Source organism: Arachis stenosperma, chromosome 10 (genome assembly GCF_014773155.1).
Source record: "Arachis stenosperma cultivar V10309 chromosome 10, arast.V10309.gnm1.PFL2, whole genome shotgun sequence".
Taxonomy (NCBI): domain Eukaryota; kingdom Viridiplantae; phylum Streptophyta; class Magnoliopsida; order Fabales; family Fabaceae; genus Arachis; species Arachis stenosperma.
This window is the reverse complement of record NC_080386.1, coordinates 62,646,542-62,652,824: the sequence shown is the minus strand read 5'-3', so window position 1 is coordinate 62,652,824 and position 6,283 is coordinate 62,646,542.

Genomic DNA, 6,283 nt, shown 5'->3' with positions numbered 1-6,283 from the left:
ACAACCGGTTTTTAAATTGGTTTTGAGTGACACATCTTATGAATTTCCAAATTGGTCGACGACCGATTGTTGGTTTTGGATCTATACTTACAACATTAATCTTATTTTTGAGAAATCCCAACTCGTACAATTGGGCGTCATCAAATTTTTGGCGCCGTTGCCGGGAATTTCACTTTAAGTGCAATGAGTGCCATGATTTTGGTTGTGTAAATATGTGAATAGTGTGAATACTTGATTTTTGGTTTGCTAGTCCTAGGTAAATAGATATATTTAGAATATATATACTCATTTGTCTATTACTTTTACTCATATCATTGCATTTTATTTTTCCTATTTGTCATGAATTATCACCCCTTTGGCTTGGAGTCTAGTTGTTATCATGTTGCAGGGGGTAGCAATTCCAACGTTGGCTCACCACAAGGTATGGGAGGTCAACCCGAGGAAGGGTCCCAAGCAATCAATTCTTGGCAACAAGGACCATTGCGAAGGCCCTATGATCTTAATTTCTATCAACCTCTCACACCTAGTGGAACACGCCCACACTACAATGTTGCCCATTTCTATGTTCATGCTCCATGCCCTCAACATGAGACACAACCATCATACCCTCAAGCCCCTTCACCTTTTTCACCACCAATGTTCTCTCCACCCATTTACTTACCGTCACAGTTGGGACAACCTAGTTTTCATCACCATCCTATTCCCCTTAACTCCCCTTATGGAGGGCTTAGCTTTCAAGTCCTCATCTAAGAACAGAGGGAATTTCAACGAAAGCAAGAAAATTGCATGGCAACTCTTGCTGAGGCTTTGTCACGTCTACCACCCTCTCACTCCACCCCTAGCAACCTTACCCCTCTACCCTTTCGACACCCATCAACCCCGAAGTCTAGCATTGATTTTATAACCCCAAAAAGAAGTGAGCCGCTTGATGAGATTTACTCTCAACCCACTCTTCCGAAGGAGGAACCTATTGATGGGGGCAAGAATTCCATTGAAGATGGGAAAGAGGAAGAACTTGGGGTAGGTAGAAACCATGAGCTTCAAAGAGGTCTAAGTGATGAAGAAGGTTCACAAGAGGTGGACCTTGGGGATGAAGAAGATGAAATTGTTCCACCAAGTCCACACAATCAAGAAGATAAGCTACCTCGACAAGAAGCAAGGGAAGATTTGAAACCACTACCACCCCATGTTAAATATGCGTTCCTTGATGAGGAACATAAATTCCCGGTGATAGCGGTGACTGATCTCTCCGATCAAGAAGAGCAGCAACTCCTTGAGGTTATCCGGAAGTATAAGGAGGCGATTGGATGGAGCCTAAGTGACATTGTGGGAATAAGCCCTCAAGTGTGCCTCCAAAGGATTTTCTTGGAAGAAGGTGCTAAGTTGGTCCGACAACTGCGAAGATGACTAAATCCCACAATCCTTGACGTAATCAAGAAGGAAGTAACTCGCCTCTTGGAAGCGGACATCATTTACTCCATTTCAGACAGTGAATGGGTAAGTCTGGTCCAAGTAGTGCCGAAGAAGTCTAGAGTACCAATGGTAAAGACGGAGAGTGGAGAGCTAGTGGCCACCCGAGTCCAGAATACTTGGCGAGTGTGTATTGATTACCGCCGGCTGAATCAAGCAACGCGGAAGGACCATTACCCGTTGCCGTTCATTGACCAGATGTTGGATCGCTTGGTAGGTAAATCCCATTACTGCTTTTTAGATCGATACACAGGGTACTTTCAGATTCACATAGCTCCTGAGGATCAGGAGAAAACTACTTTTAATTGTCACTTTGGAATGTTTGCATATAAGAGAATGCCGTTTGGCTTATGCAATGCACCGGCAACGTTTCAAAGGTGCATGACAAGTGTTTTCTCAGATCTTTTGGAAGATTGCATGAAAGTTTTTATGGATGATATCAGTGTGTATGGTAGCTCCTTTGATGCTTGTTTAGGTAACATAGCCAGGGTACTAGAGCGATGCACCAATACTAACCTTGTCTTGAATTTTGAAAAGTGCCACTTCATGGTGAAACAAGTCATAGTATTGGGTTATATTGTCTCCAAGGACGGACTCTCCGTCGACCCGGAAAAGATCGATGCCATTTCTAGTTTACCTTCCCTCTTCGGTGAGGGAGATTCATTCCTTTCTTTGTCATGCAGGCTTTTATCGTCGGTTCATCAAGGACTTTAGCAAAGTCGCCATACCCCTCTCCCGCCTACTACAAAAGGACGTGGAATTTCGTTTCGATGAAGATTGTAAAAAAGCTTTTGATAAGTTGAAGGAAGCACTAACCACAGCCCCTATTGTGTGAGGCCAAATTAGAATCAACCTTTTGAGATCACGTATGATGCCTCGAATCACGCCATAGGTGCCGCACTAGCACAGCGCGATGGTAACGCTCCTTACACTATAGCATATGCATAAAAAACTTTGGATTTGGCTCAGTCGAATTACACCACCACTGAAAAAGAGCTTTTAGCCATTGTTTTTGCTCTAGACAAGTTTTGACCTTATTTGCTAGGCTTTAAAGTTGTGGTGTATTTGGACCATGCCGCTTCGAAATATTTGCTAAAAAAGAAGGAGTCTAAGCCTAGGCTGATTAGGTGGATATTACTTTTGCAAGAATTTGACTTGGAGATCAAAGATAGAAGTGGGTCCCAAAATTCAGTAGCGGACCATCTGAGTCAGCTTGAACATTTAACTCCGGATCCAACTCCTATCAATGACTCATTTCCATTAGATACCTTGCAAGTAATATCCCAAAGCACCCCTTGGTTTGCCCCGATAGCTAATTATTTAGTCGCTCGCGTTTTTCCCCCCACAATTTTCAAAGCATCAAAAAGATAAATTGAGGAGTGATGCTAAATACTATCATTAAGATAATCCACATCTGTGGAGACGTGGGGCGGATCAATTAATTAGAAAGTGTGTGCCAGAATTTGAGTTCCAGTCTATCCTGCAATTTTGCCACTCCTCAGAGAGTGGAGGTCACTTTGGCCCGCAACGAACAGCGAGGAAGGTTTTAGACTGTGGATTCTGGTGGCCCACATTATTTTGGGATGCCAACCAATTTTGCAAATCCTGTCATCAATGCCAAAAATCTAGAAATACCTTAAAAAGGGATGAGATTCCCGAACAACCGATGATTTTTTGATAGATTTTTGATGTTTGGGGCATTGATTTCGTGGGGCCATTTCCAAATTCCAACGGGTTTGTGTACATTTTGTTAGTAGTGGATTATGTCTCTAAATGGGTGAAAGCAATTCCTACCCATTGTGATGACGCTAATACCGTAGCTTCATTTTTGAAAAATAAAATTATTTGTAGATTTTGGTCGCCACGAGCAATCGTGAGCGACCAAGGAACCCATTTTTGCAACAGGAAAATCGAGGCATTGATGAAAAAGTATGGGGTCGTTTATATGGTTTCCACAGCCTATCACCCCCAAACCAATGGGCAAACAGAAGTATCCAATAGGGAGATCAAAAGAATCCTAGAGAAAGTGGTTAACCCACAGTGGAAGGACTAGAGTTCTAGATTGGGAGACGTATTGTGGGCCTATAAGACCGCTTACAAGACCCCAATCGGAATGAGCCCCTTCCACATCGTTTTTGGGAAATCCTGCCATCTTCTAGTTGAGATCTAACACAGAGCCTATTGGGCGGTGAAGAATTGCAATCCAGACTTAAAAGGGGCGGGAATGGAACTTAAGCTCCAATTGGATGAATTAGAATGCCTTAGGTTGGAAGCATATGAAAATGCTCAATTCTACAAGGAAAAAGCTAAGGCATTCCATGATCAAAATATTAGGAGGAAGAACTTCAAGATTGGTTATTAAGTACTTGTGTACAATTCAAGGTTGCATTTGATGCCCGGTAAATTGAGAAGTTGGTGGGATGGGCCGGTTAGAGGGGTGGATGTTAAACCTTATGGAGTGGTGGAGGTGATTCACCCTACCCATGGAGTCAAGTTCAAGGTTAATGGTCATAGAGTGAAGCTTTATCATGCTCAACCAATGCAAGCCAAGGAGTTAGAGATTTTCCTCATTGGGGATGTTCCTAAGTGACCAATGAAGCCATGCAAGTCCAACTTAGGACTCAAAACCAAAGTGCTTGGTAGGAGACACCCCACCATGGTGACATTTTTCTGATTCTATCTCTTATTTATAGCTTTTTGAACTATTTGTTTTCTTGAGATATAATGCTTAGCTTAGGTTTGTTTGATGATTTTGAGTTGTATAAGTTGAATTACTTGTGGAGTATGATTTTGTGCTTGTTTGAATAATGTGAGATAAGTAGATTATTGTGCTAAGGTTAGGAAACTTAGTTTTGAAGAGAAAAGAAAAATCCGAAACAGGGCTTCTGTGCGTGCGCACAACTCTGTGTTTTTCGCCACCTGTGCGGCCGCACAAGCCTGTGCGTCCGCACATGTGGCGAAATTCCCTCTGGTCGCAGTACCAGCACAGCCGGTGCGTGCATGCTGCCCCTTTTCTCTAATCTGTGCATTCACACATCTGTGTGCGTACGCACAAATCCCCTTTGAAATGAGTTTGTGCCAGATTTCAGGTGGAGAAGACATCAAAAATGGGAAAGAAAACAACAAAACAAGTGGGGCGTATGAAGCAGGCATGCCACTTGGAACAAAGGCCACAAAAGTGTATTAGCGTGGCACGCCTGAAGCTGGGCGTGGCATGCTGGTACAACATTCCAGAGAGCAAAATAGAAGAGCCATCACTATGGCGTGCCACTTTGTGTCAAAGGCATGGCACACCAGCACCAGAGTTCACTTGGGCATGCCACTTGAGGACCAAGGTGTGGCACGCCAAGCCTATAAGACCCACAATTGAATGGGCGTGCCACTTGAGCAACAAGGCGTGGTACGCCAGCGAACAAGGGGACAATGCAAAAGCTGGGCGTGCCACTTGGTATCAAAGGCGTGGCACGCCAGCTCAAGAAGTCCCACTAAGGCCTGCCACTTGAGCAACAAGGCGTGGCACGCCAGCACCTAAGGAGGCCAAATAAAGCTGGGCATGCCACTTGGTATCGAAGGTGTGGCACGCCAGCTTAATTATCTCACTTTGGCGTGCCACTTGAACATCCAGGTGTGGCACACCAACCTCTGGGACCATGGCAAATGAAGGGCGTGACACACCAATCTCATGGCGTGGCACGTTGGTAGTGTTTTCTAGAGGAGGAGTTAAAGGGCCAGTGAACTCAGACGTGCCACTTGGGAGATGAGGCATGGTACGCCAGCAAGAAGATTAAGCAAATGAAGGGCGTGACACTCCAGTCTTATGGTGTGGCACGCTGGTAGTATTTTCCAGAGAGGAAGAAGAGGAGCCAATGAACTCAGGCAGGCCACTTGAATGACGAGGCGTGGCACGCAGGCAAGGGGTGAAGCTTTAAGAAGGGTGTGGCACGCCAGGCTGGTACAAATCTCCAAAAGCATAGAGATAAGGGAAGTGACCTTGGACGTGCCACTTTGGATGGAAGGCATGGCACACCAGGTAACTTTGCCCTTTAAAATGCCTTGGGCGTGCCACTTTGGATCGAAGGCATGGCACGCCAGGCTACTTTGCCCTTTTAAAATGTCCTGGATCGAAGGCATGGCACGCCAGGGGTGAAATAGAGGACAGCGTGCCACTTGAATGGAGAGGCGTGGCACGCCAAATCAGAAACAGAAGGATCGTGACACGCCAGAGAAGCGCCAGTCACACGCCAGTTGGAAGATCATGTTTGTTGAGTTTCTTTTCCCTCAAAATTGTAATTTTCTTTTCACTTTTGTAATTTTCTTTTATTTTCTAGATCTAGGAGTAGTATAAATACCCTTGGAAGTATTGGAAAAGGGTTAGCAAGTCACAGAGTTTAGTTTTGGTGGATTTCACTTTTAGTTTTCACACTTCATCTCTTTCATCTTTTGTACTTTCTCTCTGAACTATGAGTAGCTAAATTCCCTCTCATTGAGAGAGGGAGCTCTATTGTACTTGATGGATTAATGATAGTGAATTTCTTCTTCTCTTCATCTTCTCTTTGATTTGCTAGAAGGAATTTCGATTTCAATGCTTAGTGTTCAATTGACTTGGAAAAGAGATTGAATGCAAAATGGATTTCATGGGAACCTTGGAAAAGAAAACATCAAACCATGCTAGAAATCCCTTCTCACACTTGAGTAGAATCTGGGTTTTGGTGTTTGGATATGGTGACATATAATCCTCCCTCTACCTGGACCTATGATGATGTGTGGTATAATCAGGGACCAAGCATATCTCTCTTCATGAGCAATTAGACCA